The sequence below is a fragment of the Pongo abelii genome, chromosome 7, assembly GCF_028885655.2.
Source record: "Pongo abelii isolate AG06213 chromosome 7, NHGRI_mPonAbe1-v2.0_pri, whole genome shotgun sequence".
NCBI lineage: Eukaryota > Metazoa > Chordata > Mammalia > Primates > Hominidae > Pongo > Pongo abelii.
The window spans coordinates 85,416,759-85,431,239 of record NC_071992.2 but is presented as its reverse complement, the minus strand read 5'-3'; the positions used below and the strand labels follow the sequence as shown (position 1 = coordinate 85,431,239).

At 36.5% G+C, this 14,481-nt stretch overlaps 1 protein-coding gene across 34 annotated transcripts in view; it reads left to right on the top strand.

Moving 5' to 3' along the window:
- The window catches only part of NCOA2 (nuclear receptor coactivator 2), a 295,898-nt gene that overhangs the window by 99,477 nt on the left and 181,940 nt on the right, over positions 1 to 14,481 (top strand). For 31 of the 34 annotated variants that reach the window (XR_010141181.1, XR_010141195.1, XR_010141177.1 and 28 more), the window contains exon 2: positions 9,379 to 9,435. The exons of the other annotated variants lie outside the window; for them this stretch is intronic. The gene's annotated coding sequence lies outside the window, so the exon portion shown is untranslated. The remainder of the gene's footprint in view (positions 1 to 9,378; positions 9,436 to 14,481) is intronic. 34 annotated transcript variants of the gene reach the window in all.

Below are 14,481 nucleotides of genomic sequence, written 5' to 3'. Positions count from 1 at the left end.
AGCCCCAGATTTCCATCTGTGAAACTCAGTAGTTGAAACATGATTTCTGAGTTTGCTCTAGATCTCAATTTTTTCCCAAAATGGTACTGTTGCCATAGGATCCAGTTTTCTCCAGTATTCCTCAATGTTTTTGTTAGAACCTAGGCACCTAGTAAAATGAAAAATCCCATTTTTAGTTTTTTAGGAAGATGAAAAACTCTATATAGTCACACACAGAAGGGCCACATTTCTAATGAAATCTGTTTTCTGATAACATTTCTTCTGAGTGACATTTGGATCCATGGGATGACTCAGTAAAATACAGAAAGTTGATTAAAATGTGGCTAGATACTAACTACTCCACAGGTAAGTTCTTCACTGTCCTGCACAGTGAGTTGCAAAGCTTTTCTCTTAGTCTGGTGCTAGCTTTTGGAATACTACATTCTTTCTACAACTCTGTAAAATATTGACATACTTAATCGCATAATACATAATTATAATTTGAGTCAAAGAAAATAAACTTATTTTTGTTTGATTAAAACATTATGGCTATGAATACCTATTATACACACTTGTGAGCTGTTTTCAACTTTTTTTCTTTTTAAAATACTGTTCATTTGGTGCTTGCTATCCTTTGTTTTGGTGGGTTGGTGCTGCCTAGCAGGCAGGCAGAGCAGTAAAAATACAGGTCCTGTGCTCGGGCAGTCCTGGTTTTGACATCCAGGTCTGTTGTAAGTTTTTTGACTTTAGATAAATTGTGTTACCTTACTGTCTTCCTTTTTAAGGAGACACCTCCTCTCCTGCCCTCCTACATGCTTTGTGTGCATTTAAAAAAATTAATGTTCCCTTTATTGTATTGAAATAATGAATATATCTTAATGCGGTCATGTTCTGTTGATAGATTTGACCTCTCTGTAGGAGGTGGGAATTGACAGTGACCATCATTTGGGGAAGGGTGCCTTTGGTGGCAAGTTTGTGCTGGTTCCTCTGAGGCTGTCTTTGAGGGTACTTTAGGTGTTGGAAGTTAAAGACTGCCGCTGCCCTTTGTAGATACATATATAATGTTAATGTTGGCTGGGGTGATGGGTCACGCCTGTAAAACCAGCACTTTGGGAGGCCTAGGTGGGAAGATCACTTGAGGCCAGGAGTTCCAAGTCCAGCCTGAGAAACATAGCAAAACCCCATCTCTACCAAAAAAAAAAGAATGAATGAATAAATAAATATGAAAATCAGCCAGGTGTGGTGGTGCATGCCTATAGTCCCAGCTACTCAGGAGGCCGACGTGGGTAGATCAACTGAGCCCAGGAGGTCGAGGCTGCAGTGAGCTGTGATTGCACTACAGCACTCCAGCCTGAGCAACAGAGCAAGACCCTGTCTCAAAAAAAAAAAAAAAAAAAAAAAAAAAAGCTAGTTACTTCTGGTCCACTTTCTTTTCTTACCCCATAGTCTTAAAATATTATGCATACAGTTGCCAGGCACGGTGGCTCATACCTGTAATCCCAGCACCTTGGGAGTCCGAGACGGGTGGATCATGAGCTCAGGAATTCAAGACCAGCCTGGCCAAGATGGTGAAACCCCGTCTCTACTAAAAAAAAAAAAACCAAAAAAATTAGCCGGGCATGGTGGCGGGCGCCTGTAATCCTAGCCACTCAGGAGGCTGAAGCAGAGAATTGCTTGAACCCGGGAGGCAGGTGTTGCAGTGAGCCGAGGTCACGCCACTGCACTCCAGCCTGGGCGACAGTGCGAGACTTGTCTAAAAAAAAAAAATTATACATATAGTCACGCATCACTTAAGATGCATTCTGAGTATTGCATCATTAGGCAAGAGTGTACTTACACAAACCTAGATGGTCTAGCTTGCTACATATCTAGGCTATCTGGTGTAACCCATTGTTTCTAGGCTACAAACCTGTGTAGCATGTTACTATACTGAATATTGTGGGCAGTTGTAACACAATGGGAAATATTTGTGTATGTAAACATGTCTAAATACAAAAAAGGTGCAGTAAAAATATGGTATTATAATATTACAGGACCACCATGGGATATGCAGTGTGTCATTGACATGTTGTTATGCAGTGCATGACTCTATATTATACAGAGTCTTGAAGCGTTTTATAGGCTCGTCTGTATTGTACCCAAGGGATATAAAAGAAATGATTCTAGGCTCAGTTGTGTCAGAGTGGTCGTTGCAACAGTAATTAGGGGAAAAAAGCTAAGGAGAAGATGAATTTCTGAGGGGAGTTTATAGTCTAAAAATTATCCACACTATTGGGAGAAAAACAATAAAAATTCTACTTATAGTGTGTTGGGGCCTTTTTACTTGAGGTGGGGATGGATTGGTTGTTAGGGTGGCATGCTCTAGTCTTGGTGGGGAACTATCCCTGAGCCTTTTACCTCTGTTTAAGAAAGATTAATTTCTGCCCAATAACTTAATCTTTTTTTCCCCCCTGTAATTCTGTTAAAGACTGTTGTCAGTTTTTTGGCAAAGCACCCTAATAAAAGCCCTAGGACTTCTGCAGTTGTTTAAAAATTACTAGTCCAGCAGCAGATTATTGTCTTACTCAAAGATGGATGCAACCTCATCCTTGCCCTCAAACAGCTCACAGTCTAGAGGAGAAGATAAATTTTAGTATAAGATAATGATAGCAATCATTTATACATGCCGTATCCAAATTCTTATTTCCTTTTCACATGTCAACACTTCAACCTTCTCTAGCCTAATTTACATCTTTATCTCTCCATTGAAACTGTCCTTATAAAGGGCACCAATAATTTCTGGTTGCCACATCAAGTAGAAATCTTAATTTCCAGTGTCATTGAACAATGTTGACACCCCTCTCCTTCTTGGAATTATCTCCTCTGGAATTTTATAGTACTTGTCTTTGCTGGTCTTCCTCTTGTCTTTTAGGTAATTTCTTCTCATTTTCCTTGGTCAATTCCTTTTCTACATAGTTTTTACCTGTAGAAGTTCCTCAAGACTTAGTTCCAGTCTCCCACCCTCCTTTCTTTATATTTTCTGCCAAAGAAATCTTAACCATTTCTGTGGATTCAAGTGCTATTTTTAAGTCAAGGGCTGCCAATTTAGTATCTTTCATCCTTTTCCAAATTTGAACTTTGTACATTCAACTACAGATATGAGATTAATTGGTTTTCTAGGTCTATTTCTGGGCAAGAATACTAGTCTTTAGAGAGTTGCTGTTTTATTATAGTTGCTTTATTGTGTTGCCTCTGACCATGGTAGACAAGAGACAAGATGGAAAGGAATGGGCATAATGAGATCCGTGAGTGTGATGGATATATTATTTTTCACTGTGTCATATATGTAAATTGTGGATGTGTATGTAACTGTAGCTTAAGAATTTTTAAACTGATATATTTTTCCATATATCTGTTATAATTATGGCCTATTAATTTTTTTACATTTAGTGAGGATGAAAATTTATTAAATTGTATATCTAAATCTCTACTTGTTTAACTTATGACTAATTGTACTTTCAGAAGCTTTTTATTAAACTGAGTTAAAATAACAAAAGAACATCTTAATATTGACTTTCAGTTAACTTTAAGCACTGGTTTTATTAACCTAAAAATTTATCTGTATTAATTTGTATACCTTAATAGGCAAAATGAATAGTTGGAAAGAATAATTAGGAGGTTAGTTAATGTTTACCTGTAAGTTATCAGGGCTAAATGTTATTTTAAGGGAGTTTTGCCATGATTCTGTTGACCTTACAGAGGACTTTGGAAAATGAAAATTACCTTTAAACATTTTCATTAGTTAAGAGTTATTGTCTGCAGTGGAGGTATATAGCCTTTTAAACAGAGAAAGAAATAATGAGCTTGTCTGCAGTATATATAGAAGTTAATCAGTTAATTTATAAATTATTTTTCTGAGATCTAGATGCTTATTAGCACCATCAAACTTATTGGGGAAAAATTTTACTTTGCATGTCTAGTCCTCATTCTTTATATTATTAAGCCTTCTGCAGTGAAACTTTGGAATTTTACTATTTTATTAAAATTCATATGAAGGCTATATATTAGGACACATTTGCATTACAAATATATGTAATATATTTGTATAATAACAATATCATGTTCAATAATCTGAAATAGTTTTCAAAGGTAAGTCGTGAAAGTATGACTTTCTTCTTGGGGTTATATCCTGTGGTGACTTAAAGGTGTTTTTTATGTTTGAGAGTTTGTGCTTTTAAGCAAAAAAAGGGAAAAATAAATTTTGTATTAATCATACGTTATGAGTATACACTATGGATATATATTCACATGTGCTTGGCTGGAACTACTGAAAAATCTTAAGTAATTTGAGCAGTTCTTCCTTAGCTTTTTCTTCTGTTCCCCGTGCATTCTCTTTTTTCCTGCCAATCTTTCTGGCTGGCTTGATTAAGGTGGTGCTGGCTGTCCCAAAACATGAAGTGTGATAGTTGTTGGGCTGCCCTTTTGTTTCGTCATCTCTTTCCAACAGCCTGTTCCATGTTTTCAGTTGTCCATGAAAAAATTGACTTGGTTGTTTTGAGTTGACAAACATATCTTTCTTTCTTTTTTTTTTTTTTTTTTTTTTTTTTTAGAAAGGGTCTCACTAGGCTGGAATGCAGTGGTGCAATCACGACTCACTGCAGCCTTGACATCCGTAGGCTCAAGCGATCCTCCCATCCCAACCTCATGAGTATCTGAGACTACAGACATGCGCCACCATGCCCAGCTAATTTTTTTGTATTTTTTGGAGATGGGGTTTCACCTTGTTGCCCCAAGCTGGTTTTGAACTCCTGGGCTCAAGTGATATGCCTGCTCAAGCCTCCCAAAGTGTTGGGAATACAGGCGTGAACCACCATGCCCTGCAACAGACATAACTTTATTTACATACCGGCTCTATTAGTGATTGCATCCTTTGATTGGTAGCAACTTTGAGAAAATTGTGAGGCCTACATTTGGGCTGAGAAAATAATAATGCCAAGATTTATTAACAGTGTCTGCCAAAGGTGCAAGATGTAGGGAATACCCTTTGCTGGTCTTGTTAGTACTATACCAAAAACCTCAAGAAGGCAGTTTTCAGGTTGGTCACATTTCTGCCATTTGCTTTTTCAAATCAAGTTGGCAAAAAGAGCATTATCAAAACAGTGACCTTCTGTAACAGCCTAGTGGGTGAGATCATGTATGAACTCCAGAGTCAGACTCTTGTGGGTTAGAACCCAGACTTTTGCTAGTGCATCAGCTCTCTGGCTTTAGACAGAGTTCTTTACTCCCCAGTTAGGTTTCTGTATCTATAACGTGGACATGATAGTAGCAGAGCCTACCCTCATAGGATTGTTATGAAGGTTAAATTAGGTAACACACAAAAAGTTCTCTACTCAGTGCTCTCACAGAATAAGTATTCAATAAATACTATTGATGCTATTGTTACATTGTTGTTAAGCCAAAAAAAGTATGGCACATCTCTTATTAGTTATAAATTAAAATGTTCTTTTAGCCAGTATTACAGCTGTCATTTCATTTTGTTCCCAGTTTACATTGCTTCCTCTGGGTCTGTTTCTACCCATTCACTTAAAAAATAAATAAAATGAAATATTGAGCATATCTTCTTCAGTTCTCCCTCACGCCCTGCCATTAACCTACACGGCTCTAATGCTGCCAGCTGTCTTTTTATGTGTGGTGTAGATTCAGTCCTGACTTTGCTTTTTGCCTCAGACTCGTGAGGTGTTACTCCACCTGCTAGTTGATGCTCTACTTGGCAGGTGTTCACACCACCATATGCAGCTAGAACTACCTTTACCCTTAGATCCCCTACTCACGTGGAAACTGTAGCTATCACACAAGAAAGAGCAAGGACACACAGGTGCATTTGTGAAGAATCACTAAAATATTTTTTAACATTAAAATTTTTGTTGCATTTTAAAAATTGAAGTATAATTTGCAGACCATAAAATGCACCCATTTTAAGTAGCAGGAGTTTACATTTTTACAGTCATATATCGTGTCTGTTATTCATCTTTCTTTAGGACACAATTCAGTTTTAGAACAATTCTATCACCCCACAAAGTTATCTTGTGTCCATTTTTAGTCAGTTTCCATTTCCATATCCTGACACTGGAAACCATCAACCTGCTTTCTGTCTTTATAGTTTTACTTTTTCTAGAAATTTCAAATAAATGGAATCATACAATACAGTGTATGTTGTATTTGTGTCAGTCTTCTTTCATTTAGTGTAATGTTTTTGAGGTTCATCTGTGTTGTTCACATATTGATAATTCATTCCCCTTTATTGAGTGGTATTCCATTGTATGGATGTACAGCATTTAAGAAAATCCCTTGATAAACATTTGTATTGTTTCCAATTTTTGGCTATTGTGGATAATAACTGCTGTGAACATTTCCATTCAGCTCTTTGTATGGACATCTCTTCCCCAAGAGAAATGAAAACATCAGGGATAAAATTGCATTGTGTAGTGAGAAACTTCCAAACCGTTTTCCCAAATGACTGTACTATTGCATTTTCTACCAGCAGTGGATTTAAAGGGGTTCCGATTTCTTCATATCCTTGTCAACACTTTAGATAATTTTACTGGTTGTGTAGAATATTTCATTGTGGTTTCAATTTCCATTTTCCTAATAACTAATGATGTTGAGTGTTTTTTCATGTACTTTTCCTTATTGTATATCTCATGGTGAGTTGCAAAATATTTTGCCTATTTAAAAATAATTGAATTATTTGTCCTATTATTAACTTGTAAGAGATCTTTATGTATTCTAGATACATGCCCTTTATCAAATAATTTAGCTCCTTATGTAATATATTCTAGATGTATGTCCTTTATCAGATAATTATTTTGCAGATATCCCCAAAATTATCCCTACTCCTTCCCTTGAAACACATTCTTAGAGGGGCTTTGTGAAAACTCTCGGGACAGAACAGTAACGAGATGCTTCTTTATTATAGAGGTTTTATTACCTCCACTTTTGCTTTAAATGACTACTAGTTTCTCTTAGTAACTTATAAAATAGTTTATAATTCTGTTTTTATGGAAGTATTTTATTCCTTTTGTTTAAAATGTTACACCAAGGTATCTAGATGTTTGGAAATTTTAGTATCTTTATATCTCCTAAACACCTTTTTTTTTTTTTTGAGACCGAGTCTCCCTCTGTTGCCCAGGCTGGAGTGCAGTGGCGCGATCTTGGCTCACTGCAAGCTCTGCCTTCTGGGTTCACGCCATTCTCCTGCCTCAGCCTCCCGAGTAGCTGGGACTACAGGCGCCCACCACCACGCCCGGCTAATTTTTTAGTATTTTAGTAGAGACGGGTTTCACCGTGTTAGCCCGGATGGTCTCGATCTCCTGACTTCATGATCCACCCGCCTCAGCCTCCCAAAGTGCTGAGATTACAGGCGTGAACCACCGCGCCTGGCTAACATCTTTCTTTAGCATGGCTGCATTGACACTTTTGCCTCATGTTATAGTAGCTTATTAATAAAAGCTTACTGAATAGTATAGAGCCAACAGTAATCATTTAATATCATTCCTACTAGTATCACAAGTTTCAGCTCATGATTGTTGCATAATATGATGTCCTTGAGCAAATTAGTTGTTGGTATAGAATTATAATGGGCTTAAGTAGGCCAGCATAATGAATACATTTATCCCAGTAGTGCTAGAAAGAATTGATGACTCCTATTACTTAAGTTTATTGCACACTATTCACTGACTGCCACTTGAGTAGAATCCATTCATTTTATTTACTGTGATAACTTCTTATTTGCATATAGATTATTTTTGTTTGTTTTTCATGAAGTATCTCTAACTAATACACTAGCTGCATTTCATTATATATGATGAGTTCAAGACTGGCCAGATCTTGGTAAAAATCAAAATGCCATCTTTTTCTGTTTCTCTCCCCTGTAGACCTTTTAGATTATGAAATCAGATGTTTCTAGTGTCCAAGAAAAATAGTAATTTTGATATTAAATTGATGTTAACTTGTTTGTGCTATTGGATTCTATTTACTGTTTTAACGAGTAAAGGGCTCTTAAAGGAATTAGTAATGTTTTAAGTTTTGATAATCCAAATTGTAAATTCTTACTGATGGATGTCATCTGAAGGAAGAAAAATCTAGTAGCTTAGTTGTAAAAACATTCCTTGGAGCTGATTAAATCTAGTAGTGTTTAATGTTTTTTAAAAATTATTCTTAAAAAGAGATACATTTTCAGTATCGTTACTAGTAGCAATCAAGCCACTTTCCTTGAGTCCATAAAATATACAAAAGCAGTAAATATTAATATACATAAAATGCCTCAAGCACATACTTCTTGTTTTCATATTCCTCATTGTGTTTCTTGGGAACAAACTTAATTGGTGCAGTGGAAGGATCAGACGAAAAGCTGCAGGCTCATTTACAGTGAAGCACTTTGTTCGCAAAGACACAGACTCTGAAGAAACCTTGCAAACAGTTGCCCTCATTATTGAAAATATTCAGTTCTTCCTTTTCTTATTCACCTTTTCTCTTGCAAATTATCTTGGTTATTATAACATCATTTTTACTGCCATAAAGGCTTTCCTTGGCTGGGCATGGTGGTTCACACCTGTAATCCTGGCATTTTGGAAGGCCAAGGCAGGAAGGTCACTTGAGGCTGGGAGTTCGAGACCAGCCCAGGCAACTTAGCAAGACCCTACCACTACAAAAAATAAAAAATTAGCTGGGTGTGGTGGTGCATGCCTGTAGTCCTAGCTACTTGGGAGGCCGGGTGGGAGGATCACCTGAGCCTAGGAGTTTGAGGTTGCAGTGAGCTGTGATAGTGCCACTGCATTCCAGCCTGGGTGGCAGAACGAAACTTTGTCTCTGAAGGGGGGAAAACGAGATAATTCTTGAGATAAGAAATTATTTAGTCATTCAGGCCTTTTGGTTCCATATAGGTAAACTGTAAATCATGGTCAATTAAGATTAGCATGTGAACTTTATTTATTTATTCAGCACACATTTTCTGCCTGTTACAGTGTGCTGGGCACAGCCCTAGGAATGCAATGTGGGAGTAGGTCACTAGGGCCTCCTGCTTTTACCCAGCTTTTTGTCTCATAGGGAAGGCTGGTGGTTAGACAAGCAGTTAAAGTATAAGGACGGCAACTCAGAATTTGTAGGCACTTCATAATTCACAATGAAATGTAGCCTTATATGTTTTACATTACCTTGTACAAATAAAAGTAATGCAGCAAGTCTACTTCTTGATTTACCATGCAATTTAATAAGAGATGTTATTAATGAATATCACTTGTGTATTGATGGCAATTAACAAGTATTACTTTGAAAATCGGTTATAAAAATTACATCTTCCCTAAGGAATCTAACAGGATTCTGCAGATTTTATTCATGTTTATTTGTTTGTTTATATTACAGATTTCTCTTGGATTTGGCTACACACTTATAGATCTTCTGCACTGTTTACAGGCACAGGTGAGTTAACGTTGAATTCTTCATATTGGATATTTTGATATTTAATTAAAATATTTTAAAATTCTGTATATAGTTTAGGAAAATATGTAAATAAGATGATTTTAAATAAAAACAATAAACTGTATATTTGTCTATGTTTCATTTTTATTATGAAAGTTCCTTACAAATGTATTGGAAATAACATTTAAAGGTAAAATGCTCATATCTGTTCATCAGTGGTTACTATATCTATTTGGATGAGTTTACATTATACCTATTGGATGAGTTGATTACAGTTTATTCTAATTTCATAGCCTGACAAAATGTTTATATTTATTTTTATATGTAAAAATTTGAGTGGTAGTATTTCTCATTTCTTAGCAAACTAGCATAAAAGAGGAGAAAAGAAAAGTTACTACAGATTTTAGCAGCAAATCTCAGACTTACAAGGGTAGATGTTATAAAATGCAATGAGCCAACCTTTCTTGTCCAACCTGTGTAAAATAGCTTCTCAAGCACTCCATATCAAACAGCTGAAATTGATTTTTATCATAATATTTATGATCATGTGATATATTTTTACTTACTCTTCACAACTTTCCCTACTAGCTTCATGAACATCAGGACCATTTCTATCTTGTTCAAAACAGCATCCCTAACCCTTAGGATGGTGCCTGGTATACAGTAAAGACTAAATAAACATTTGTTAAAGTAATTATTGGGTAATAAACATTAAGAATATATTTATATTCAGAGACACTGAACTTTGTAAATAGAAATAGAAATAGTTTCTTAAGCATATTTCATTTTTTGTTTTTGAGATGGAATCTCGCTCTTTCACCCAGGTTGGAGTGCAGTGGTACAATCCTGGCTCACTGCAACCTCCGCCTCATGGGTTCAAGCGATTCTCCTGCCTCAGCCTCATGAGTAGCTGGGATTACAGGTGTCCACCCCCACGCACCACTAATTTTTTTTGTATTTTTAATAGAGACGGCGTTTCACCATATTGGCCAGGCTGGTCTTGAGCTCCTGACCTCAAGTGATCTGCCTACCTTGGCCTCCCAAAGTGCTTGGATTACAGACGTGAGCCACTGTGCCCAGACTCTTAAGCTTATTTCTAGATATGAAATTAACTTATACCGTGAACTTAAGGTATATAGCTCTTAAATGTTATGAAAAATTAGTTGTATTAGATATTTTATGTATCCAAATATGCTTAATCAGGGTAGAATTAAGAAGATAACTCTTCCAATTCCACATTTATTTTGTCACTGTCCCAGAAGGTTCTTACAATCAAGTAAAGAACAAACCCGAAGGAAGTGTGGCAGCTTCTCGTCTCCATACTGGATCATATTAACATATTAGATGTGTTTTGTGGTATATTTATAGAGAGCAAAGTAGATTTGAAAGTTGTCCAGTTCATATCTCTGCAAACCAAATAAATTAATATTTTCCCACTACCTGCCACTTGATACAAAATGTAACTTATTTCGTTTTTTGTTTCTAGATTGGGGAAATGTTTTGGTCATTTTCCTGCCCTATATATTGATGTGTTTGAACTCATTATCAAAGGTAGAAGTAGGCATAATTTTATAAGCTGACTACTTATTTCCTTTCCTTATGTCCATGACAGTTTTATTTGTGCTTCAGGATGTCAGTTGTTATTGGGTTCTTGTCTCGTTTTGTTTTTTTGTTCTTTCTTACCTTTTTCAGACATTTGCCTCTCCTTCTGCCATCAGAATTTTTCATTTATAGAAGGAATTACGTCTGACCTTTGAGAATTATTGAAAGTAAAATTTTAGGGATTGTACAGCTGTTTCTGATTCACATCTATTTTACAAGTGCAATTTGCAGAGATTCCACTGATAATACTAATAACAACTATTACTTATTGCTCTTTTACTGTATGCTAGGCATTATGTAAGTGCCTTTTGGTTGTCTGCAAAATAACAGATAAGGAAGTTGAAGCTCAGAGGGGTTAAATGACTTTTCCAAGGTCATATCAAGTAAGAGGCAGTTTGCCACTCCAAAGATCTTGACCTTAACCACTGAGCTCCATTTTCTGCCTAAATACTCCTGAGTACAAGAATATTTGTGACAACAATTGTAGTACATGAAAATCATATTCATATTTGAAGACTTCAAAATTAATTTAAAAGCCAAACATTATTTCACGTATATTTCATTAGGAGACCTTAACTTGTAACTGTTATTCCAAACTGAAACATGACGACTCATTTGAAATGTAATGACTACCTAAACTATTTAAGTTCCACTCTGAGACTTTGATTTTGTACTCACAAATTATGGGTAGGGGCATGGGGGACAGCTATTCTCATTCCTTTTTCTGTTGTAAACATGATATGCTATTAATATGAATCAGCATTCTTTCTCTCATGCAATATTAGAAATTTTAGATTGTAAGTGGCATCTGTGGTTCATTGGATAAATCACTTTTCTTGCAAAGAACAGATTGTTTGAAATGTAGTGACTACAGAATTACTTAGAACCTTTATCTTGAAAAATTTGATAGTTTGTATCTTTGGGAAAAATACTTTAACTATTGAAGAAATGAAGTTTAGTATAGCCTTGCAGTATATCAGGAGTTAGTTCAGATAGAACTTTAGCTTCTCTTACTTAGTTTATTTTCAAAGCTGAGTAGGACATACTATGTAAAAATATAATTATTATATTTTGGGTCTTAAATTTATAAAGTGGACAAAATGTTCTGAAGGACAACTTTGTTGAATATACCTTAAGATTTTGATTTGAAAATATGATTATTTATATACTTCCTTAGACTTTCCAAAAGAGTTGTATCTATGAGTGTAAATGCAAATTCCAGATTTGAGTATATGAAAAATGGAATTCTGTAGTTTGAGTTAAAAAGACAAAAGTTATTGAACAGACTGAACTATGATTTTTAATGTACAGCTAGGTCAGTATTTCCATTCTAGTCTCACATTTTAAGCATTTTTAAAGTTAGCCAATAAAATTTACTTGGCATTGATAATCAAAACAGGAGCAAGAGTTACATAAATCTATTTGGCAATATAGCTTTGAAATGTAATTTTCCTTTCACTACAGAAAGTTGAACTCACTGTGAATTTATATAGACCTTGGATTTATTTATAAGTTTTCTCTGTGTTGGAAGATTTGGGGTGGGAGGGTGGGGTGAGGGTGGGTTGGTGAATTGTTCACACATGCTAAGTACAGCCCAACTCTTAAATACCAACATGGGGGAGAAGTTCTCCACTGTACAATAAAACACAATATATACTTCATGTAGTACCAGTTTACTTTGTTGTTGTGTACTAAGTGTTATATACTAAAAATTAAGTATATCAAGGCCTAAGAGAAACTTTGACCATATTGGATATGACATGGTTGAAATACATTTCAAATGAATATTTGTTGGAGTTTTTAATCCCTCCTTTGTTCATAGATGTGAGAAGATTTGTGATTAGATATCTGATTTAACTGGATGTATGTATATCCATGAAGATATGGGCACTTTGATTTGAGGTACAGGTATCAGGCTTTGGGTACTGTCTACTGAAAATCAGTATTAATCTAAACTGAAATTGAGAATACTGAAATATATATCTTTTGCTTTAGACAAAATCTGCCCATATTTATTTATATCACTATTTTTGTGGTATTTTCTTCAAATGACAGCATGGTAGGCACTGTCATCTGTAGAATTAAAAAAAAAAAATTTAAGTTGACAAAATGCCTTCAGTAATTTAACTATTCAGAGTCACGATCCTGGTCTCACAGGGTAGACTCCTCTGCACTTAATACGCAGAACGGACTACTGAACTCAGGATAATGTAGGCTCACGTTGAAATGATCTTCTGATGGGTGTTGTTGACACAAAGCCAGCAGTTGGAAACTGTTTGTCTGACAGGCAGTTTACTCTTTTCTTGTTGTTTTCTTCCTTTTCTGCACACACATTAGTGTGAACCAGTTAGCTTAGTTTTCCTCATTAAACTAAATTCATTCAGCACCATTAATTCTCCTTTCTCTCTTCCTGACTTCCTTTTACCCTTAGGCCATCCCTAGCCTAGGCTAAGTGCTATAGGAAATACAAAGAATGGTTGCCAAAAATTATTAAATTAAAAAGGATTATCTATCCATTCAAGTTTAACTCCATGTTTCCTTGTTCGATATTTTTACATTGTGTTTAGGTTTTCTGATTCTTTTTTTTTTTTTTCTGAAACGGAGTCTCTGTTGCCCAGGCTAGAGTGCAGTGCAAGATCACAGCTCACTGCAGCCTCTGCCTCCTGGATTTAAGCGATTCTCCTGCCTCAGGGCCAGGTGCGGTGGCTCACACCTGTAATCCCAGCTCTTTGGGAGGCCCAGGCGGCAGGTCACGAGGTCAAGAGATCAAGACCATCTTGGCCAACATGGTGAAACCCCATCTCTACTAAAAATACAAAAATTAGCTGGGCATGGTGGCGTGTGCCTGTAGTCCCAGCTACTTGGGAGGCTGAGGTAGGAGAATTGCTTGAACCCGGGAGGTGGAGGTTGCAATGAGCCGAGATCACACGACCGCACTGCAACCTGGCCACTGCACTCCAGCCAGGCGACAGAGCAAGACTTCCTCTCAAAAACAAAAAACAGGGCACTGATTTCTGAATTATATGTCTCCCTATTCAAAGTCTTTTTTTTTTTTTTTTTTTTTTTTTTTGAGACGGAGTCTCGCTCTGTCGCCCAGACTAGAGTGCAATGGCTGGATCTCAGCTCACTGCAAGCTCCGCCTCCCAGATTCACGCCATTCTCCTGCCTCAGCCCCCCAAGTAGCTGGGACTACAGGCGCCCGCCACCGCACCCGGCTAATTTTTTTGTATTTTTAGTAGAGACGGGGTTTCCCCGTGTTAGCCAGGATGGTTTCGATCTCCTGACCTTGTGATCCTCCCGCCTCAGCCTCCCAAAGTGCTGGGATTACAGGCGTGAGCCACTGTGCCCAGCCAACTTGTTCAAAGTCTTAATCTGTCCATGTGAATAGAGGTTAAGGCAATAGCAACAACAACAAAATGCTATCATTAGTAAATGTTTTGTTTA